Raw genomic sequence first — 23,160 nt, 5'->3', positions numbered from 1 at the left:
AAAAAAAAAAAAAGAAGTGATAACTGCAGCAGTAGACAGTAGCCTCAAAGGATCCGAACCCGACTGGAGGTATGAGATTGAAGGAGGTGTTCAAATCCCTCTCATCATTAGAATGAGGTTAAAGACCGCTCATTCTTCTGACTGCAGTTAAAAGTAAATAAGGTATGCATAAAGAAAGACTCTGGCACAGGACAAACCAACCCCAAGGAATTTTGAAGAACTGTCCTCATTATTGTTACACGTATTGTGACACTTGTCTACCTTCAACAAGAAGTTAGAGTGAAGGAAAAGGAAGCCAAAAGGAAGTCTGGGAACAGGAGAACAGCAAGAAACAGAAGATCGGCTGTCAGCAAGAATCAAGTGCATGATCATCAAACCACGCTTGCAGCCATGCAACATCCTGTGCGCATAGTTTCCACCAAAACCTGCTTTTCAGCTTAGTGGGATGACTAGGGTCTGCAACGCCAACAAGTGGGGTGCAGAGACAGGAGAATTATTGTTCAAGGTCATCCTCAGCCACATAGGGTATGCAAGAATAGTTGGGCATATTCGAGACATAGTCTAAGAAAACAAACAAACAAACAAAAAACCTTTCAATGTACTGTATAATCCCCCTTTATGCTCTACAAAAAGACTGTCTTACACATGTTACATATTTTCAAAAGGAAGGATTGGTTCAAACCCCAAACAGAGAATGCTTAACCTGGTGTTTATTTTCCTGGAGCCAGATACTATATGATTTTTCTGTCCTTAGCCACCTACTTCTGATTTCCTCACCTCTCTGGAACAGATTTCCACGAAGGTAATGTGTTCACCTGTTTTCTGAAATCTTTTAGAGAAAAGAAAATCATCTTTAGTTGTTTAATTCTCTAAATAAAACCCAAAGAACCAACAAAAGCCACAATGCATCTGACAGTGGTCTACATTTTAACTGTAAGAGCCTTTTCCTCTTCAAAGACTTAGTTGGCACCTTCTGTTCTGAAGATCAAGGTATCTGGGCATTTAATCCTCTTACCCAGGAGCTCAGTAGTTTGTTTGTAGACCTAGCTGGGAGTAATATAAACATTTTGCCTTAAGGCAAACTTAGCATTCAGTTTTTCTGCATGCAAATAATTTAATCCTTTCTTTTCTTTTTGCTTAGCTGCTCAAAGGCAGATGCATTCTCTTTAGAGATTAACCAGAATGTGATGACTTAATTCACATTTACTTACACGCCCAGCTTAGCATTCTTGCAATTGTGCTTTTTGAACATTCTTCCTAAAAGCGGCTACTGTCAATTTTGGCTGAAGAAAAAGTTCCTATGAATCCACTCACTATAACGAGGGCCTGAAACACTGAGAAAGTGTGCAGGTGAGTGGCTGAGTTTACTGGTTCAAACCCCAATCAAAGAGGCAGCCACAAGAGGTTATTCCTGGCTCCAGCTCTGATGGGCAACGTGAATCATGGCCCAGTGCCTTGTCAGCATTCTCTTGATGGATGGTGATAAGATTTAGCAGGTCTAGGATCAGAAGAGGTTCAGCGTTTGGCTGCACTGGGGTTGATTTATCTCTGAGTTGGTGGGGACTATCAGTTCTGTTACTGACTAGTCACCAGGGACTACTCTCCTGAAAACAATGAATGCAGTCATCTGTCTTTCTTCCTTCTTTGTTAAATCTGTAAATTCACAACTACTGAGAAACCTGCTAGCACCAAGCACGTTGCATATAATAATAATACCCAAATGCTTACTGAATGCAACTGTGCCACACACTGTTCTAAATGATCTAAATATAGAAATGCATCTCACAAAACCCAGTGTAGTGAGGATTGTTATTATCCTTATTTACCAATGGATTTGGAGCCTAGAGGGGGGCTAAGTTACTTGTACAAGGTCACACAGCGAGAGCGTGCAATCAGCACAATTTGGAGAAATGCAATCTAAGATTATCCATGGGACTTGTTTAAAAACGGGTAGTGGACCTCTAAGGGGTCAGCAAAAGCAATTAAGTCATTACTATCTCCTTAGAGACTCTAACATCTTGTAGGAATGGAAGTTATATATTTCACTAGCATCATCCAAAAGTTAATGGTGGAATGAACTACCACTACCAAAGGGGTGAAGATGAAGTGCTACTTGGAGACTACTGAGCCTGGAATCCTATCTCATAGATGGGCAATGGCAGGTCTTTCATGGTCACGTGACCCAATTTCCATATTTGGATATAGAACCTTGAATAAGAATTTCAATATCTCCATTTTCCCATACACTAATAGAACAATCATACTGATGACCAACTAATGTTTGGACCCTACCTCATGGAATTACTGCCCACCTTTGAAGAGAAATACTGAGAAGATGTTTCCTAGACTGAAGAGTGCCATGCACATGTACTATCAGTTGACAAATCACTGGAAAGTGCTTACTTCTAAGAATATTTTTTTTTATAACCACAAGACTCCTGTACATCGCTCCTGTGACTCCTTAAGACACTGTAGCTTGATTTCAGTGGGAGCTCCTTCTGTCCTTGACAAAAAAAAAAAAAAAAAAAAACCTTTAGTAATCTTTATTTCTCATAATCCAAAGATATCTTTGTCATGATATCTAAGACATCTAAACCAGACCCTGGTCACTTCCACATCAAGATGACTGAACAGAGCTACCACTCACTGCAGAAAAGCAAGCAGGTCTCCAGAGATTCAAGAAAGTATGCTGAAAGAGCCCAGGAGGAAGACAACTTTTATCCTAAATGTCACATTGTTCAAAAGTATATAGATACTCAAAATTAAATGTGTGGGGCAGTGATTTAATTTTTGAGACAAGGCAGAAGACCTTATAGAGGAAAAGTCACCCCAAATGCATATAGTGAATAGTAAATCACATCTAAATTTGCCGTAGGGGTCATCAGAAAGCAAAATAACTCTTGAGGACAAGCCATGTCTTTTCCTCAGGGCAAAATCAGTCTACATCTATACAGAGTAGAATGTCAATGTCAGAAGCAGAAAGCATCGGGAGTCTCTGAGAATGATGGAAAAGTAAACAAAGATATAAGCACTTGCTAAAACCATCTTGGTTCCATTTCTCAACTATCTTAACATATTCTCCCTGAGAGATCTAGGGATACTGTGTTGATATCAGGGAATGAATTCTGTTTAGAGGTCAGAATTCAAAGGAGCAAAACATAGTTCTGAATGAACACAAGCCTTTCCCACCAGGGTTTCTTAACCTAGAAACTGGTGGCAGTAAGTCAGTCGTTCTCAAAGTTTTGTTGAGAGAATGGAATGAGGAAGCTTAAGTAAGCATACCTGGCTGGGAATTGTCAGTACGAGGTGTTTTCTTTAATCCTCTCCCTGCCCTGACTAATTCAGAAGATCCATTTGCTATTTGTAGAATAGTATTCCACTGGCATTTAGCTTTTGTCATTTGAAGTACAATTTAGCTAATGCAAAACTCCTTCAAAGTCACATAACAAAGCCATTACCACTCATTTTGCATGATGCTTATAAAAAACACACACACACAAAAAAAAACCACTCTCATTGTTGACTTAAGACTTTGGAGGACTCAAGATGTCAATAGCCTAGAGAGTCTTGCCCTTTCTCCATCAGCCGCCTTTTACGATCGAATACATTCTAGTTCGTTTCAGAAACCACTTAGATGTCTGACGTTCATAAATTTAGTTAACAGGCTTCATTTATAAATTCCAATAGAATCATTTCCTTTGAAGTGTCACTTATAGAAATTTCTAGAACAACAGTAATAACAATATAATCAGTGTAACATACTCAGTAAGCCTTGGCTTCAGACCTAACTCTTTCGAGTTTTGTTGTTTGTTATTTACTTCTATTTTCTGTACATTACTTCCAAGAACCACAATGACTGAAAATGAGAATAACATCCACACCTTGCAAAAACGGAGAGTAACAAAGAAAAACTGATAAAGAAGAGAAAGAAGTAATGTTAACACCAACGTAAATCATAAAAAGCCAAAGACAGAGAATTGAAAATCTCCTTAAATCTCCCTATAGCCTAACCTTGTCCTATTAAGAAAATGAGATTCCAGAGGACATAAATTTCTCCACCTTTATTAACACATAGTCGATCAACCGAAATGTATATATTTGCAGTATGCATTGTGACACTTCAGTATATGTGCCCATTGCAAAATGATCAATCAAGCAAATTAACATGACCATCACCTTCCATTATGTCTGTAGTGAGAAAATCTAAGATTGGTTGCCTCAGCAATATTTAAATGCACACTGCTGTTAACTGGGCCACCATGACAAGTGCTCTCTAGAATTTGTCTGTCCTAACAAAATCTTTATAACTTTGGCCAGCATCTTCCCATTTTTCTCCCAGACCCTCCTCCATGTAGCCACCCACTTGTGTGAGTGTTATGCACCCTGGGTATCTCTCCAGCTTGGGACATCACGTCTCTGCGGGGTTAGACACTTCTCCAACTGAGGGGGAGAAAACAGCCAAGTTAGGGGAACGGATTTCACAGACAGGAAACGGCTTTAGGGATAGCCTCCATTCCCATTATTCAGGACCTACATGAAGACCAAAGTACACATCTGCTATATATATGCAGGGGTGGGCATATGCTCTTTGGTTGGTTGTATAGTCACTGAGAGCCCCCAAGGGTCCAGGGTAGTTGATTCTGTTGGTCTTCCTGTGGAGGTCCTATCCCCTTTGGGACTGCAATCCTTCCTCCTATTCTTCCAGAAGACTCCCCAAGCTCCATCCACTGTTTGGCTGTGGGTGTCTGTATCTGTCTGAGTCAGCTGCTGGGTAAAGCCTCTCAGAGGACAACCATGCTAGGTTCCAAGGATGTCTCTTTGTATTATACACTATGCTTCTAAATTTGGAAGTCCCTGTCCATCAATACAATGTTTGTATGCCCCTAGTCTACTTGCATTTGTTGTTCAATGATGTTCGTAAGCATAACTTATCCTCAGAATAAAATCCCTTCTAAACAGATCTGTTAAACACATGCCTTGTATTTTTATCTGAGTATTGAACTAAGATATCTTCGGTGTAGATACACTTTTCCAAGTAATTTGTCTGTGTGTTTGATTAGCTGCCTGTCCCTGCCACCATGTAACTCCTGGTATAACAAGAACAGGTGCAGAAGCTTTTCATTGGCCTAAATATTTTTTGCAACAATTCCAGTATAATTTTCAACAATAAAGACTTCACTAAAGATTCGTACTTTATCATCTCATTATTCATTACCTTGGTTACTTTTATCATTACTGTGTCAAGAAAACAACATTTAAAAAGGTTTAGTTTGGGTTTATGGTTTAAGGGGGTACACTTCACATGGTGGGGAAGGCAGGGCTCTAAGGTGGTTGGTTATATGGCATCTGCAGTCAGAAAGCGAAGAAGATGAGTGCTAAGATCTCTCTCTCTCTCTCTCTCTCTCTCTCTCTCTCTCTCTCTCTCTCTCTCTCTCTCTCTCNNCTCTCTCTCTCTCTCTCTCTTCCCCCCAGTTTAGGACCCCAGCCCAGGGAATGGTGCCACCCACATTTGGGATGAATCTCCCCCCCCCCCAGTTAACCCTTCCTAGAAACATCCTCACATATGCCTAAATGTGTGTCTCCAAGGTGACTGAACCCAGCAAGGCTGACAAGGAAAATCATCCTATTTGTTATGACTCCTACTTATTATAGTTAGTTCATAAAAATGCTACATGAGAGACACCAGGCAAAAGTACCTTTCACATTCCTGTAACTCTTCAAAGTTCATCACTCGTACCTTTTGCTAGAACAAATGAACTCAACATGACCCTATACCTAAGTTTTCCTCTTGTGCTTCTGTGTGCAAACAAAGGCTATCCTCCTCTCTCTCTTTCCCCCCTTTAATAACAGAGATTTTTTTTTGCTTCAACTTATTGAAAAGTGTTAAGAAACTTTTCTTCTCCCCACATTTTGAAATTTTAATTAAAATGTCTCAACTGATCTGTCTGCTAATGATTATTTGGACAATGATGCAGAGAATCCTTTTTTCTCAAAGGAATGAACACCTTCTAAGCCAAGAACAGCTTTGGGTCCAGATGTTACTGTTGTTCGTTCTCACCATTAATCACCAAACATTGCAGTAGAACCCACCATGGATATTATTCAAACAGAGACTCAATTAAATTCAGAGGCAGTCCATTTAATCTTCATCAGCTCAAACAATGGCAACTTCATTTTTCTCAACCAAATGTTGAGACAGAGGAGAAACTTGAGAGATTTTCATTTCATTCAATATTGTTATAAAGTAACTGGATTTACAGTTTGACTTTGGACAAAGGAGAGCCACGGTGTGCTGCTAGAAGCAAGGCCACGGGCAAGATGAAGCATCTTACACCGTTACGCAGGAGCTGCAGAAATTTAGTGATTAAAAAAAAATCATTTGTTTCCCTAAATGCTGTAATAACTTAAGAAAGAAATAAGATGTTCTGTTCAGAGCCGGCAGTGTGAAGATGAATGTGGGGTGGGAAAGGAGTTGTTAGAAGATGAGACTGTGGGGGGATGGGAAATGCCTCTAACTCCTAAGTTACTCATTTCTTCAAAACCAGGAAGGGCACGGCTCCTAGGATGGGTCCTGCTAGAGAGGCACAGTGTATATGATGAATGAGGAGTCTAAAATTAAGGACAGCATCAACCAGCTAGACATCTTTCTTTTTGTGGTTGTGACCTTGGCATACTTTCAAAGGTGTGTAAATGCAGACACAGTGCTAACTAGATGTCTTTACCTGAAGTCAGATACTTCAAGGATCTTGAAGGAATCGAATCTTATTTTTGGAAGCCTTTCACAATGTCCGTGCATTAGTTAGCAGTCTCTAAAGAAACAGAAGACGGACAGACTAACTTTCAGACAGAGAGAGAGATATAACCATTCTACTTTACAGACAGTCAGAAGTCAAGGTGCTCCTTGGAAGTTAGGATAAACATCTGAAGTCAAGAAAATCCCATGGGCCTGTGCTTTTACCCTGTGAGGTCTGTGTAACGTCTAGGAATTAGTAACAGATGAAAATGGAGCTGTTAGACACCAGCTAATGTCTGAGCATTTCACTCACCTTAGGGGGATGTCTGGCACACAGCACACAGATGGTGCCGATACTATCTGAATCAAGAAAACATGAAGAAAATCACTGGGGGAAAAAAAGGAGCATGGCATAGAAAAGAAAGAGTGAGTAACCCAAGGCAAGAGAACGAGAAATAGAACCATAGAGAGACAGGGCTGAAAATGCTGACAAGGGCGGCAAAGATGGCTCACCATGGTAAAGTGCTTGCCTGGAGAGCATAGGGACCAAAGTTCAGATCCCCTGGACTTCTCGTGAATCCATGAAGAGGCCAACGGGCTTTGTGCTTGTTGCTGACCAGCCTAGAATTTTAGCCTCAGAAGCAGAGACGAAATGGGCAAAGCACGCTGGCTAGCTAGATTAGCCATATCAGCAAACCCTGGCCTTGACTGAGAGACTCTCTCTGAGAAGCAAGGTAGAAAATTAACCAAGACTAATCCTAGACATCAACTTCCATTTTTCATATGTGTGCACATATACATGCATGTGCACCCACATCCACTTATTTGTTCACATACATGCAATAACTCATACATACACACACACACACACACACACACACACACACGCACACTACACATGAAAACAGAAAAACTATATTGATGATGGTTGCATCATAAAATTTGTCCATCCAAATTAAAGAGATTGGGTTTCAATTCTACATGCAGTCAGAATGCCCCAATAAATTTTTACCCAAAAGAAATAAAGTTAAACATGAGATTTAGAAAATTATTTCAGACACAGCAGCACATTGGATTCATCTGGAGAGCTATAAAAAAATGCCAATGCAAGGATCCAACCCCAGAGATTCTGATTTAACTGGCATAAGATATGACTCAGATAACAGGAGTTTTAAAAGTTCCTGGTGTGGACTGTTTTCCCCTGCTCTTAGGACCCTTTCTTCCTTCAGGGTTGCCTTGTCGAGCCCTGATATGAGGATTTGAACCTAGCTGTGTTGTATCCTGTTATGCCATATTTGGTTGATATCCCTGGGAGGACTGCTCTTTTCTAAAGGGAAACAGGAGAAGAGTGGATGGGGGAAAAGGGGAATTTAGGGGAGACTGGGGGGAGTGGAGGTAGCAGAAACTGTAGTTGGGAAGTATTGTATGAGAGAAGGATAGATAGATAGATAGATAGATAGATAGATAGATAGATAGATAGATAGATAGATAGATAGATAGATAGATAGATAGATGGATGGATGGGTGGATGGGTGGATGGATGGGGGTGTGGGTGGGTGGGTGGGTAGGTAGGTAGGTAGGTAGGTAGGTAGGTAGGTAGGTAGGTAGGTAAATACAGACAGACAGGCAGACAGACAAACAGACAGACAGAGACAGGAAGCAAACCAGTAACTCACATAGGCAGAAGTTTGAGAACCATCTCTATAGAATGGTCACTCTGAAATCTTTTTTTTATTGAATCAGTGGTAGAGTATCACCAGGGGAATATCTTGATCCTGAAAGAGAGGGTCCTTTTTAGAAGTATGTTTGCTAGGGTCAAATGTCATCTTGAGATGGCTAATTAGCCATAGGAAATAAGGGGAAGGAACTAGGAATTTAATCCAAAGTCCCTAGCTGGAGCAATAGCTCAGAATGCTGAGGAAGTAACTGGGGTAGGAAGGTGGGGAAGGAAGCTAGACCTGTCCCCAGTCGACGTGGCCTTCGCCTCACCCCTTTGCTCTTGATCTACACCACAAAATCAACCAACATCAGCGTTCATGACTTTGCCATCGGGCTACAAAATGTAGCAGATGCGGATTGCTACAAAATAAAGGACATCTGTCCTACCACAGGTGGCCCTCTCCTAAGACTTCCCTGCCTGAAAAGCAGATCCTTCCTTACTCTAAGAGATCCTTCCTGAGAGGACTTCAGCTCCTTTCAGCTGTCACCAGTCCCAGCTGAGCAAGAGAGGGACACAGTAGGATCCAATCACCATGAGTCCATTGATCATAGTCTCCACTCTGATGCCTTGAACGGTACCCAAGCAGATGGGAGCCAGCAAGGGCTCACACTGAGCACAAATGAGCTGTGAGTTTCTTCTTCTTAATTCCTCCTCTGATAACAAGCTTGCAGCCCCATGATCAATATTGCCAGCACACCGCTGTGCACCCCATGAGGAGTACCTTGCTGACGATTACTCTTTTTAGGAAAATAATTACCCATGCACACACACACACACACACACACACACACGCACACGCACACGCACACACACACACACACACACACACACACACACCAGTGTGAAAATTATTTATAGTTTATTCTTCCTCTCCCAAACTGGAACAATTAAAGGTGTGCTGTCTTTAAAGAAGCCAGGTGTGACTCTTGCCCTTCACAGCAAAAGACTGTTGAGAAAAGCTGCTGTTCTGTAAAAAGTAGAATTTTGTCCCCCTTGGATTTATAAGCCAGATCAGAAAGTGATGTGGCAGAGACCACAGAGATGTAATCAGCTTGTAGACAAAGTGTGTCACTGTATGGATTCAGAAGTGGGATTGTAGACATGAATTAAAGGACAGAGGTAGACTTTCTGCCTAAATCCCACCTTCCTACTCTCGCCTCTGGAATCTAGCAAAAGGACGGAGGCACGCAAGGTCTAGTCAGGTACAAAACTGTCTTTCAGCCAGGTGTGGTGATGCCGCAGCATGGTGGCGAATACCTGTAATCCCAACACCGAGGAAGCCTAGACAGGAGGTTTGCAAATTTGGAGCCAGCCTGAGGTACACAGAGAGACCCTATCTCAAATACCTCTAAAGAATCTTCAAACCTTTCTATGAATGACTTAGCTCACAGATACTCACTGTGATCGAAGCTGAACTGGATTACTTTGGAAAGGAGGCCTAAATGATAGGCCTAAGGGAACATTCGGGTCCTACCCAATAAGCCAGGCTACTGGCCAACTTGCCAACAGCAGATGAAGTACAAAGAGAAATCAACCAGGGTTAGTGGCAGCTGAGCTCAAGCGGCAGTGGGTGCCTACCGTAATAATGTAGGAGTGCAAAGCCAACACTCACAAATAGAACCCTGGCCCTGACTGTGCATGGAGCTAACAGTGGGGCTAAGCAAAAGACTGGATGGTTCTCTTCTCTTCCAAGGCTGAGCTGAGGGAATGAAGCAAGAACATCCCCCTTTGGGAGATGAGAAGATTTTATGCAAGCAATCATTGGAAGTCTCTAATACTACATAATTATTATTTTGTAAAACTGAAAAGCTATTGGAAATCTTGGGTTTTCATTTGTTCAATCTGATGATCCTAGTCATGCTGCATGACTGTGTCTTCACAGTTTACTTCTTTGAAGTATGAAGTGTATGTTCTCACTTTTAGCATCATTGACAGTCATTTTCCTCAGAACAGGGAATTCTCCTTAAAATGTATAATTTTCTATTTAATAATTATATAATGTTTTATTTCCTCTTTTCCTTTCCTCACATAGGTAGGTAGGTAGATAGATAGATAGATAGATAGATAGATAGATAGATAGATAGATACATGCATACATACACACACATACATGATAGAGCTAGATACACATAATATATAAATAAATGCATCTATTTCTACATACATAAGTTCAACCTCCCCAGTCTATGTAATGTTACTTGTATGTAAGTTTTCAGGGCTGACGTTGGTATTGGATAACCAATTGATGGGATCTTCTCTGGGGAGGACTATGTCTCCCACTCTAAGCATTCCTTAGTTCCCTGTAGTTTTTTTTTTTTATCTAGGAATGAGGACTCCAGAGCTTTCCCTCATTCACATTAGCAAGTCAATTGCAATCAGAATTGTCACCTCATTTAGTCTTGTCAGTGAGACCTTATGGTTGTGGCTTCTGACATTTGTAGGAGTCTTAATCTCACACAAACTCCCTAATCCTCTGGCTCTTACAGTCTTTTCTCTTCCTCTTCTGCAATGATCCCTGAGCTTCCAGCACAGTAGTTGTACTATAAATGTACCCCTTGGGACTGGGCTCCACATTTCTGCATCTTTATTGGCTGTGGTTTTCTATAATGGTTCCTGTCTATTGCAGTGAGAAGTTTTGTTTTTTGTTTTTTGTTTTTTATGAGGGGAAAGGAATACATTTATCTATGGATGTGTGAATAGATATTTAGAATGTTGTTAGGGGTTGTGTTTGTTTAGTAATGGCTGGTTGTAGATTCCCCTCCAAGATCAATGGCTTCACTCGTCCTGTATAGTTTCCAGTACTAGGCATGATTTCTCTCTTGGTGAACAAGTGTTAATCCAATTAGAGAGCTATGAGTTGCCACCAAGGCATGCACACCTCTGTTGCATCCTTCGGGTGACTGTACCATGTTGGCTGTTGCTGCGGTTCATAGACAGCATTGATGGTTAGGACTGCTGATTGTTTCCCTCCTTTGGAAGCTTCTATGATGACTTCTGTTACCATGAAAGCTAGCCCTCATGAGGAGATCTCCGCACCCTGGATCTGAGGTGCATAGTGTCTTCATTGCTCTATATCTTTAAAGCACCAGATTCAAAGTGTCACTTCTATGCTGATAGAGCTAATGTGTGGAGTTCATGGTCTGAGATTATTCAGTCAAGACATTTCTTCAACTAACTGTTAAAAGTTACCACAGATGAACAGTACAGTGATGTCCTCCCCAAGAATGCCCTCATTACAGATGCCAACATAAGGTTGCCAGACTACCCACACATATAGCCCAATTGGCCACAAAGCCAAGCGTTACCACTACTCTCCCATGTTCACATTTGCTAGACTAACTCAGAGAACTTGGGAAAATGGAATTGTTGCTTTACCAGTCAGGGTTCTCCAGAAGTCAGAACCAATAGGGTGGTTATTTATAGAGAAGGATAGGTAGATAGGTAGATAGATAGATAGATAGATAGATAGATAGATAGATAGATAGATAGATAGATTATTGATAGATATATGATAAGTAGAAATAGAATAGGATGATTATTTATAGATTAGCTAGATATAAATAACACATACATACATACATACATACATGCATACATACATACATAAAATAACATAAAAGAAATTAGTTTATACAGTTATGGCAGTTTAGAAATTGATGTGGTCCATTCTGAAATTCTGGGAGAGCTGTAATAATAGGACACAGTCCAGAGCCCCAATCCTCAAACATAGGGTTCTTCTTTTTGGAATAGCCAAGCACCCTACCTAGACTGCCAGTGAGACCATCTGGAAACCTGAGTATCAGTAAATAACTCAGTTCAAACCTGGAAGCCTCTCACACAAAGAAGGAAGTGGGTGTAAGTCTCAGTCTGAGGCAGAAAGCTGGAAAAACTGGAACTATTTGTGTAAGTTCTGGGGTACAAAGGCCAGAAATCTAATAGTTCAGATGTCCAAGGACACTAAGAAATTGGCCCGGCTCTATGAGCAAAAAGAAATTGCTTTTTCTCTTTTCTCTGCCACATTTAAATCTGTCTAGGCCTCCAGCCAATAAGCTGTTGCTCATCCACAGAGTTGAGTCTCCTCCATCTCCTTAATCTGCAGATGTATTCACCAATCTTCTTTGGAAATACCCTCATAGGTCTGCCCAAAAGTACTTGAACATCTCCCTAGGCATCCCTTAATCCAGTAGACACCTAAAATTAGCTATCACACTTCAAATTGTAATTCCATTACCAAAAAACTCAAGTCATAACTAGCCAAATGAAAGGGTGACAGAGCAAAGTCTCGAGGTTCCACACTGAGAGCTCCACATCAGTGCTTAATATCACTGCCAGAATCACTCACCTGCAGATTGTATTTAACCCCAAGACTTTCTGTTCCTTCAAACTCGGGGAGCTGTAATAATAGGACACAGCCCAGAGCCCCAATCCTCAAACATAGGATTCTTCTTTCTGGAATAGCCAAGCACCCCATGTAGACTGCCAGTGAGACTAGAGCCAACAGTGAGTGCCAGTGAGACTAGAGTCAACAGTGACCATGGACTTAGGCGTGGGCCCACCACAGGTAACAAACATGTGTTTATCTCTTGGCATTTAAAAGTTTCCTTACAATAATAAAAATCCTAGGATAACAAAAACCATTATCAACAATAAAAGAATCTCTGGTGGAATCACCATGCCTGACCTTAAGCTGTACTACAGAGCAATTGTGATTAAAAACTGCATGATACTGGTACAGCGACAGACGTGTAGATCAATGGAATAGAATTGAAGATCCAGAAATGAATCCACACACCTATGGTCACTTGATTTTTGACAAGGGAACTAAAACTATCCAGTGGAAAAAAGACAGCATTTTCAACAAATGGTGCTGGCACAACTGGCCACTATCATGTAGAAGAATGAGAATTAATCCATTCTTATCTCCTTGTACAAAGCTCAAGTCTAAGTGGATCAAAGACCTCCACATAAAACCAGAGACACTGAAATTCTGCTTGTGGACGTTGTACATCGTGGTGCGGAGCCTAGTGCGCACCACGATGTACAACGTCCACACTGCATGATACTGGTACAGCGACAGACGTGTAGATCAATGGAATAGAATTGAAGATCCAGAAATGAATCCACACACCTATGGTCACTTGATTTTTGACAAGGGANCTAAAACCATCCAGTGGAAAAAAGACAGCATTTTCAACAAATGATGCTGGCACAACTGGCNGCTATCATGTAGAAGAATGAGAATTGATCCATTCTTATCTCCTTGTACAAAGCTCAAGTCTAAGTGGATCAAAGACCTCCACATAAAACCAGAGACACTGAAATTGATAGAGGAGAAAGTGGGGAAAAGCCTCGAAGATATGGGCACAGGGAAAAAATTTCTCAACAGAACACCAAAGGCTTGTGCTGTAAAATCAAGAATTGATAAATGGGACCTCATAAAATTGCAAAGCTTCTGTAAGGCAAAAGACACTGTCAACAAGACAAAAAGGCCACCAACAGATTGGGAAAGGATTTTTACCAATCCTAAATCTGATAGAGGACTAATATCCAATATATACAAAGAGCTCAAGAAGCTGGACTCCAGAAATTCAAATAACCCCATTAAAAAATAGGGTACAGAGCTAAACAAAGAATTCTCAATTGAGGAACTGCTTGTGGACGTTGTACATCGTGGTGCGCACTAGGCTCCGCACCACGATGTACAACGTCCACAAGCAGAAACCAAGACTACCAGCCCAGAGATGGCACCACCCACAAGGGGCCCTCCCCGCTTGATCACTAATTGAGAAAATGCCTTACAGCTGGATCTCATGGAGGCACTTCCCCAACTGAAGCGCCTTTTTCTGTGATAACTACAGCTGTGTCAAGTTGACACAAAGCTATCCAGTACAGGCGGGGTGGGGTATAGGGAACTTTCGGGATAGCATTTGAAATGTAAATAAAGAAAATAATAATACTAAATTTAAAAAAAAAGAAGTAAGATTTTCCTTACAACGTACCTGCTGTGCAAACGCAGGAGCCCGAGTTCAGATCCCGGGTATATCAGGAAACAGGGGAGTAAGTGATAGGGACCAGGCAGATCCCTGAGGCCTATCAACCAGCTGGTCTAAGCAAACTGATGAGCTTCAAGCTCACTGTCTCAAACAATGGAAGTGAAGAGAAAGTGCCACAAAGCACACAATGACAACCTCTGGTCTCCACACGTATAGCAGGCATTTGTATTCATGTGCACATGGGTACAGACATGTATTAACAAGTGTATACATCAGGCACATAATATTCACATATTACACTCGTATACACTAAAAGTATCCAAGAGAAATACCAGACAAACACCAGATATGAGATGCTTAAAAATAATACTTTTACATCGAATTTCATTCCAGTTCTCTTGATAAAACAAGCTCAAAAAAAGGAAACTAAAGTGAACCTCTTTTCCTTTACTATAATCACATTAAACCTAAAATATAGACCAACGCAGCAACAGTAACAGTTTATTGAATACTCAATCTATGTCAAACACTACCCAAGTGAACCACATGGCAACCCAAACCACAGAAAGGATACAAAAGCCAGGAAGATGAAGTATCAACCTAAAAGAAGACTGCTGGGTTTTTATTCTGACCTAAAACTAAGACCTGTTTGCAATTTCTTACAGGACTGAAAAGAGATTAAAAGTATAATAATATACTGTGACATACAAAAAAAATGATAACATTTTGTAAAATTTTATTGAATATTTTCTTATTTACATTTCAAATATTGTCCCCTTTCCAGGTCTTCGCGCGCGCACACACACACACACACACACACACACACCCTCCTATCCCATCCCTCCTCCCACTGCTTCTATGAGGGTGTTCCAACACCTACCCACCCACTCCACCTCCCTACCTTTGGATTCCCCTACACTGGGTCATCCAGTCTTCACAGGACCAAGGACCTCTCCTCTGATTGATGTCCAACAAGGCCATCCTCTGCTACATATGCGGCTGGAACCACGGGTCCCTCCATGTGTACTCCTTGGTTGGTGGTTTAGTCCCTGGGAGCTCTGGAGGGTCCGGTTGGTTGATATCATTGTTCTTCCCATGGGGTTGCAAACCCCTTCAGCTCCTTCAGTCCTTTCTCTGACTCCTCTGTTGGGGACTGTGAGCATCTGCCTCAGTATTTGAAAAACTGACAAACTTTAAGTTTCAAGTTTGTGAATAAGGTTTTACAGTTTGAGTGTTCATCTCTCCTCCCTCACGTGCGCACAGTTACGTAAGTGATCATATGAGATGAGGCATTTAATACGTGATTCGGTCATGGAGATGAAGCCTTGGTGAATAGGGTTAGTGTCCTCGTAAAAGCATCTCCAAGGAGCTGGCTGGAACCTTTCTACCACGTGAGACATGGCTAGAGGGTGCCATCTGTGAACTATAACAAATGTTTTCACAAAATACAGAATCTGCTAGCACCTTGATTTTTAGATTCCCTGGGATCCAGGCCAACAAGAAAGGTGTTTCCTTGCTTTAGAAGCCATCCATTTTATAGTATTTTACTATAAAAGCTCAAATAGACTAAGACCAGAGTCTCATACTCAAAATTATGACTGCTTGTTGACATATAGTCTGTAACTGCTTTCACACTGTAGGGGCAGGCTTAGATGGTTGCAAAGTGGCCCTTGAAGCCTATAATACTTACTACCTGGACTTCTACAGGAAGGCTTTCACTTGGCTAGTGAGAGGCAGAAATGTAAAAGCTAGGTTTCTGTGACTCCAAAGCACAATAGCAGTAGCAAGTCCCTTCTTTATGATCAAATATCTTTGTTTGGCAAAAAAAAAAAAAAAAGCTGAACTCAGAGACCACCTGAACAGAACAGACTGATTTCAAAACTTAAAGTACTAAAAGGAAACAGGGCACATGACTCGGTCCGTAAACTGCTTACAGTACCTGGGTTCAGATCACCAGCACCCATGTATAAAGACTGAAGCATAATTTTTGCATTCTATAATCCCAGCGCTGGAAGCACAGACAGCATCATTAGGGTTTACTGGCCAGCCAGTCTAACCAAATCAGTGAGCTGTAGGAAACCTAGTGCCATTCCGTAAAGAGTCCCGGAGGGAGAGTACTTGGAAAGAGGGGGTACCTATAGCCTTGATGCTTTTCGAATGGGATATTATTAAGTTGGTGAACATGGGATCTACCTTTACCAAAGACTGAATATTCTGCAACACCGTACATGAGTTGATTTTGAATGTTTTCTCACAGCAGTTAACCTCTTCCTGGAAAGACCCTTCCTCAACTAAACTCTGGGAGAGCCCACAAGATACTTGATGTATCTCTGGACTTTACACACATGCACATTTGCACACACTTGTACACAGACTAGCATTAAATAACAGCCCCTGAAGGGCTACAGTTTTTATTTTCCTAAAGCAGAACAAACAGGAAAACCTAAACTGGAGTTCAGAATGAGGGGAATAACCCAAGTTCAAGTTCAACCACACAGAGTCATCACTGCCTGAATTTGCATATCCCAAGGCCTTCAACACAAGGTTTTTACCTTCTTATTCCATTCTGAGAGCCACGCTCTAGAGAGCTCCATCTGTCACACATTTGACAAGAGCGGGGAGTTATGAAAACTGGTGTGATTGAAGGACTGAGGTGTTTATAAATACCCCACATTCACAACAACAGAAAAAGGCAAGGAAAACATTTATGAATATTTGAGCGCTCATACATCAAAGGAGGAAGGAAATGAGAAATTGCTTGCCGTTATCCAAGGAAAATTGTAAGCTGATAAAACAGAGCATCGCTGTGTCTAACCTGTTTAGAAGCCCAGGCCAGAACATGCTTTATCAGTACAACCCCCAGGAAGGAATGAGGGAGGGCTTGCCAAACTGATGGACTGCTTCAGGAAACAAAGCATTCATATCCAGCCGGGGCTTACTCCACTGGCTCCGTTATACAGCAAGTTCTTATCTTGGGAATTTTTTTTTCATTTTTAATAAATGTTTTATTTACAATATAGTCAAACAATAGCCTACCAAAACAACTTTAAATTTCTATCAATATATAATAATTAAATAAAAACTTTAAATTTTTATTAATATATAGTAAACAAAAATCTGAAATTTCTATCAATATAGAATAATTAAAAATATTATCTTTTTAGTAACATAGAAAATAATAATTACAATTTTAAATTTTAATATATCATAATTAAAATCAAACTACTTTAAATTTTTTTGACACTTAATTTTTTTATTTTTGGAAAAAAATGAAAATTATAATAAATTAACTACATGCTATAATGAAGGTTTTTTTATGTTTCTTATTAACTATGAAGACATCTTTTTTACAGCAGTAGTTCTTCTTTTTAATTTATTTATTATTATTTTCTTTATTTACATTTCAAATGCTTTATCTTGGGAATTTTATAATGACAGTGATGAGAGCAGTCCAAGAGCAACTACCTCTCCTGCTGCATAGTAAATGAGAAGCTTCCTGAAAGGGTTAATTCGGCAGATTGGGCTCTGTGGAAGCAGCCTCTGGCCTGTGGACCACAGTCCCACTGATATGCAGTGCCTTAGCTCTTCCTCTATGACGGCCACTTTGGCATGAGAAACGAGGAGAAGAACGATACACTGGGCAAAGTGGACTTCTTATCCACAAAGCTTTAGGTCCCACCCCGATAATGAAGCTGGCCATGGGTGAGCCAATTCAGACATGGAAAAAGTACAGCGGAGACAAGAAGAAAGCTCTCTGTTCGAACTCTAGCTGGACCCATCCCTGGCAGGATATCCTAATCCCAGTGTCTCAGGAGGGTACAGAGATGTTGCTCTCCGTGTGACACTAGCATTGTCAGACCATCTATGAGAGCTGCTCCTGGGGTCTGCAGTTACACATGTGCACAGGTGGAAATGGAGACACGTGTATAAACAGGAAAAAAAAACGCTAGCTATTCCTGGAGACCTAGTGCCATTCTCTAAAGAGTCCCAGAGGGAGAGTACTTGGAAAGAGGGGATACCTGTGGCCTTGACTCTTTTCAAATGGGATATTATTAATTTGGTGAGCACAGGGATATACCTTTACCAAAGACTGAAAATTTTGCAACATTATACGTGCGCTGATTTTGAACGTTTTTTTCATGGCACAGTTAACCTCTTCCTGGCTGACATTGTCAGTCCTTTTTCTGGTCTTACAGGAGAACCTTTGTGCTCTGTGCTCCAAGCTCTTCTGAGAGCTTAGGGTGTTGGTTGCTTGATGATGCTAGAACCTTTTGGTATCTCTGTCTCCAATGTGAGATGTTACTGTCTTCAGCTGATGCTGTCCTTTCTAAGTCCAGCCATTTTGTCAGTGTATGGCTCTCTCTGCAGAACGCAGTACCTGATCCTTTGCCAGAATATCCTTGCAATGGAGGTGTTCCCCTTCTGTGTGTACTCTTTATAGAGGGACAGGTATATAACCCAGGAAACATACCTATTTTTCCATTTGCTTAATGACTCTTCTGGCTTCCTACTTAGTGCAACTCACTCTGTTCTGCATAGATTGTATGCTTCATGGTGCAAAATCCTGTATAGATATTTTGATGGGGAAAAAAAAAAGACTCCAATTTTTCTTTTATCTGAAAAGTCTCACATTATTGAGAAGTTAGTGACACCCAAATTCACACCGTTGAATGCCCTATAACACACAGCAAAGGTCCTGTGTAGGCTGGCTCCTGGCCAACATTCGTATCTGGACATATGCTCTGTGCGGGCAAACCTTTAGCACTACCATAGACACATTTTATATTTGTGTTTGAAGATATAGAAAATAGTCTGCAACAATGTGATAGCTGTTATTTATCAAAAGCTAGTTCTCACATCTTTTTTATTTTTTTAAGATTTTAACTAAGCAGTAGTTATACCCGTTTGTGGGGTACAGGGTGGTATTTCTGCATGTGCATACAATGTGCCATTACCAGATCAGAGTAATGGGCGTATCCATCTCTCAAAGCGCCTTCTTTTCAGAATTTAGGATTCAGAATCCCATCAGATATGTTTAAACATAAAGTTATTGTTGTTAATCATAGCTACCTTACTATGCAATAGGGCATAGAAAGTTATTCCTCCATCCTAAATGGCCTGTATTCCTCATGTCCTGGCCCCGTGTTCTTTAGTCACTGGTAAATAGTGTTCTATTCTCTGTTCCTACACAAACAGCTTTATTAAGCAGCCATTTTTCTCCAGAAGCATTTGTATTTAGCTGAATATTAGTAGCTTTTCTCATCACCTTGACCCAAATACCTGACAAAACTTCAGCTAAAGAGATGAAGGATTCATCCGGGCTTCCAGTTAGAGAGGGAGGGATCCATCATGGCAGGGAAGATACAGCTCGGTCCACAAGGAAGCAGCAAAGGGAGAGGAGAGTTGCTGCTATCCGGTCACTTTCTCCTTCTCCTTCAGCCCAGGACCACAGCCAATGGGGAGTGGTCACTCACCATCACAGTGCATCTTACCTCCTCAGTTAATCCTCTTCAGAAGATGTGTGTCATTAATGTCCCAGGTGCATCTTAATACTCCAGAGTTGACAGTTGGAATTGACACTGCTTCCTCTCAGGAAAGACAAGTTGAGCAATATCCTCACCTTGTAGAAGAGAAACCAGAAGCTCAAAAGCTTTAAGACGCTAGCATCCTCTTTAAGGTCAATCTGAAAGTAGAAAGGTTTGCCAGTATTGACTGGAAGGCTGAGTCCCGGCTCTGCTCTCCTTCCCCACATCGTATCTCCCAGAGTGGGACTGGTCACATCGTTCCAGTTCTGAAATATATACAGTCCAAGGAGCTTTCTTGTATTTTTATTATCCCAGGGCCATCCTACATGAATCCTCACAATAATTTGTATGAAGTGAATTTTTAAATATACTCTATTGGTTAATCCTTGCACTGTGATACAGAGGAATGGCGTTGGATTTTAACTTGTATTTCAGTGGTAACTAAGGAAATTGACTTTTTTCCATTAATAACCATTAACTTTATGCTTTGATAAATTACCGATTCATGTTCTTTGTTCCTTTTTTTATTGTAATTTAATGCTTTGTGAGAAACGTTAAAGATATTTACAAGTAAATCTTTTAACCGTTTATCCACCATTTAATTTAAACATCTGATCCCAATTTAACCTCCACCTGTCCACTTTCCTTATTGGTGACCCTTTGTGTGCAGAGTTTAAGGTTTGATTTTTTTTTTTTTTTTTTTTTGGTTTTTTCGAGACAGGGTTTCTCTGTGTAGCCCTGGCTGTCCTGCAGCTCACTTTGTAGACCAGGCTGGCCTCAAACTCAGAAATCCACCTGCCTCTGCCTCCCGAGTGCTGGGATTAAAGGTGTGCGCCACCACACCCGGCTTGAGTTTAAGTTTTTAACTTTTCAGCTTTCACCCAAGTTCCTCCAGATTGAAACATAATTGCACTGTTCTAACTCCATTTATTTAGATGGTCTTCTAAGCTAAAATACACAGAGGCAGTTCAAGAAATTGCAGCCACTTCATCCTGTTGTTATCTACTGGTACCCATGTTAGACCTGGGCCTCCAGATAGATCAGGATTGAACAGGAATCATTAGTCATGCAACAGAATTGACTCCATCTTTGTGTCTACCCCTGCCATAGCCAAGAAGGAGTGTGCAAGTCCTTTCTTCACTGTGCTTGGTTTAAAGAACAACCTAGTAAGTCTACATTTGGATGATAGCATGAATCTTAATTACACCAAGGATAGAAAACCAATACAAACGTTTTACTTTCGCATGCGCGCGCACACACACACACACACACACACACACACACGTTTTAAAAAGAGAGTAAAAGAAAGTGATGTAAAATTGTCTGTGGAAAACTTTATGATTTGTTTGTCATCGTCTCCCTCCTTGCCTTCTCAGCATATGTAGCATATCCCATGACAACTCATAAAGCACACCACAGCCACCAAATCACCAGCTATTATGGAGACAGTAATGTACACAAGATAGCTTAGTAGGAGTTATAAAAATGTAGACACTTCTAACATTAAAAAAACAAATGGAAGTATTTTGTAAACCAAAAATATTCAAATTCCTTGAAATATCGGGATGCTTGGAACCAAAACCACTACACAAATATCAGTTTTACCAACATGCTAGTTCTTTGGGATGTACAGCTGTTCACCAAGTGTAATACTATAGCACTGACAAGAAGAGGAAGAGGAAGAGGAAGAGGAAGAGGAAGAGGAAGAGGAAGAGGAAGAGGAAGAGGAAGAGGAAGAGGAAGAGGAAGAGGAAGAGGAAGAGGAGAGGAGGAGGAGGAGGAGGAGGAGGAGGAGGAAGAGGAGGAAAAGTAGGAGAAGGAGGAAGAAGAGGAGGAAGAGGAGAAGGAGGAGGAGGAAGGGAAGGAAGAGGAGGAGGAAGAGGGAGAGGAGGAGGAGAAAGAGGAGGAGGAGAAGGAAGAGGAGGAAGAGAAACTTGTATGCGCTTGGGAGGGAATCTCAGTTGCTTTCAAAAGGGAGAGTTGTTGAAGACAATGAAAAAAACTCTGTGCAGGACAATGAGCACCACACCCCCTGGTGGCAAGTGTCTGCAGCTCTCTTTGCTCTGTAGTCCTCTGTGTAGTACTTCCTGTGCCCTTGGAGAAACAAGCTGTGCCCAGTGCAAATGAAAATGTCTTCTCCCTTCTTCCACATTTCAAGGATTAAGACATTTTGCTCTCACGGAGTTCCCAGGCTGTGAAGCCCCTTGGCATCTCAAATATTAATATGACTCACACTGATATGACTTAAATAGCCTCTTTAAAATCTAATCTATAACACAGTGCTTATTTACTGGTCCTTGACAGGTACCAGACCTAATTGAAAAAGAATTTCTCCCAATATTAAGAATTGCGAACAGTCAAGTAACGATAAGAAGAATGTATTAAAGGATTAAGGGCAAACAGAAAATGACGAGGAGGGCAGGACAGAGAAAATTAAAATAGCAAGAAGTGAGATTTTGAAAAATGGCATTTGTGAGGGGCAAATGAAATTATCCAACTTTAACTCAATCTATCACAGAACACAGTTCCACGGTGTTTAAAATAGGCCCTTCTCCTCCTTTGTAGTGACAGGTTTTAGCCAACTATCTCTCCTTCTGAGGACTGTCGGGTTGGCACTCGTCCCTCTCTGTCTTTCACCAGGACTCTCTGCAGCTCCCCAAGAAGCCCACGCAAAATGTGAATGTGTCATTCTCCTGAGGAAAGGGCATGTCAGGTGGTTTCACACTGTGTTCCATGGCTAGGGTAGGGGTAGGGGGTGGGGATAAACACCAGAAACCCAGCCACAAAAGGTACTTATTTCAATCCCTCTCTCTCTGCTCACCAGCGATGTAAACATCTTCAAAAAGTACTTATTTCCAAAAGGCTCTTTCTGGCTTTTACAAAAGAAAATATATTTTAAAATTCCTGGAAAGGCCTTAAAAGGAACCCCACGACATCCTCAATTAAAGAACTCATTTAGTCCAAATGGCAGCCTTTGCCGGGCACTCAGAGTAAGACAGCAACACTCTGCTGGACTTTGAGATTAGAAGGGAACTGGCAGGCATATTGTCAGATGGAATACTACACCATTTTGACCTCCCCCAAAAGACAAGTTAAGAACTGCTGAGTTGCATCAGGAAAGAAGATAGACCTGGTAAGTGTTCTCTCTCTCTCTCTCTCTCTCTCTCTCTCTCTCTCTCTCTCTCTCTC

The sequence above is a fragment of the Mus pahari genome, chromosome 13 (genome assembly GCF_900095145.1).
Source record: "Mus pahari chromosome 13, PAHARI_EIJ_v1.1, whole genome shotgun sequence".
NCBI lineage: Eukaryota > Metazoa > Chordata > Mammalia > Rodentia > Muridae > Mus > Mus pahari.
Note: the sequence above shows the minus strand (reverse complement) of the source record.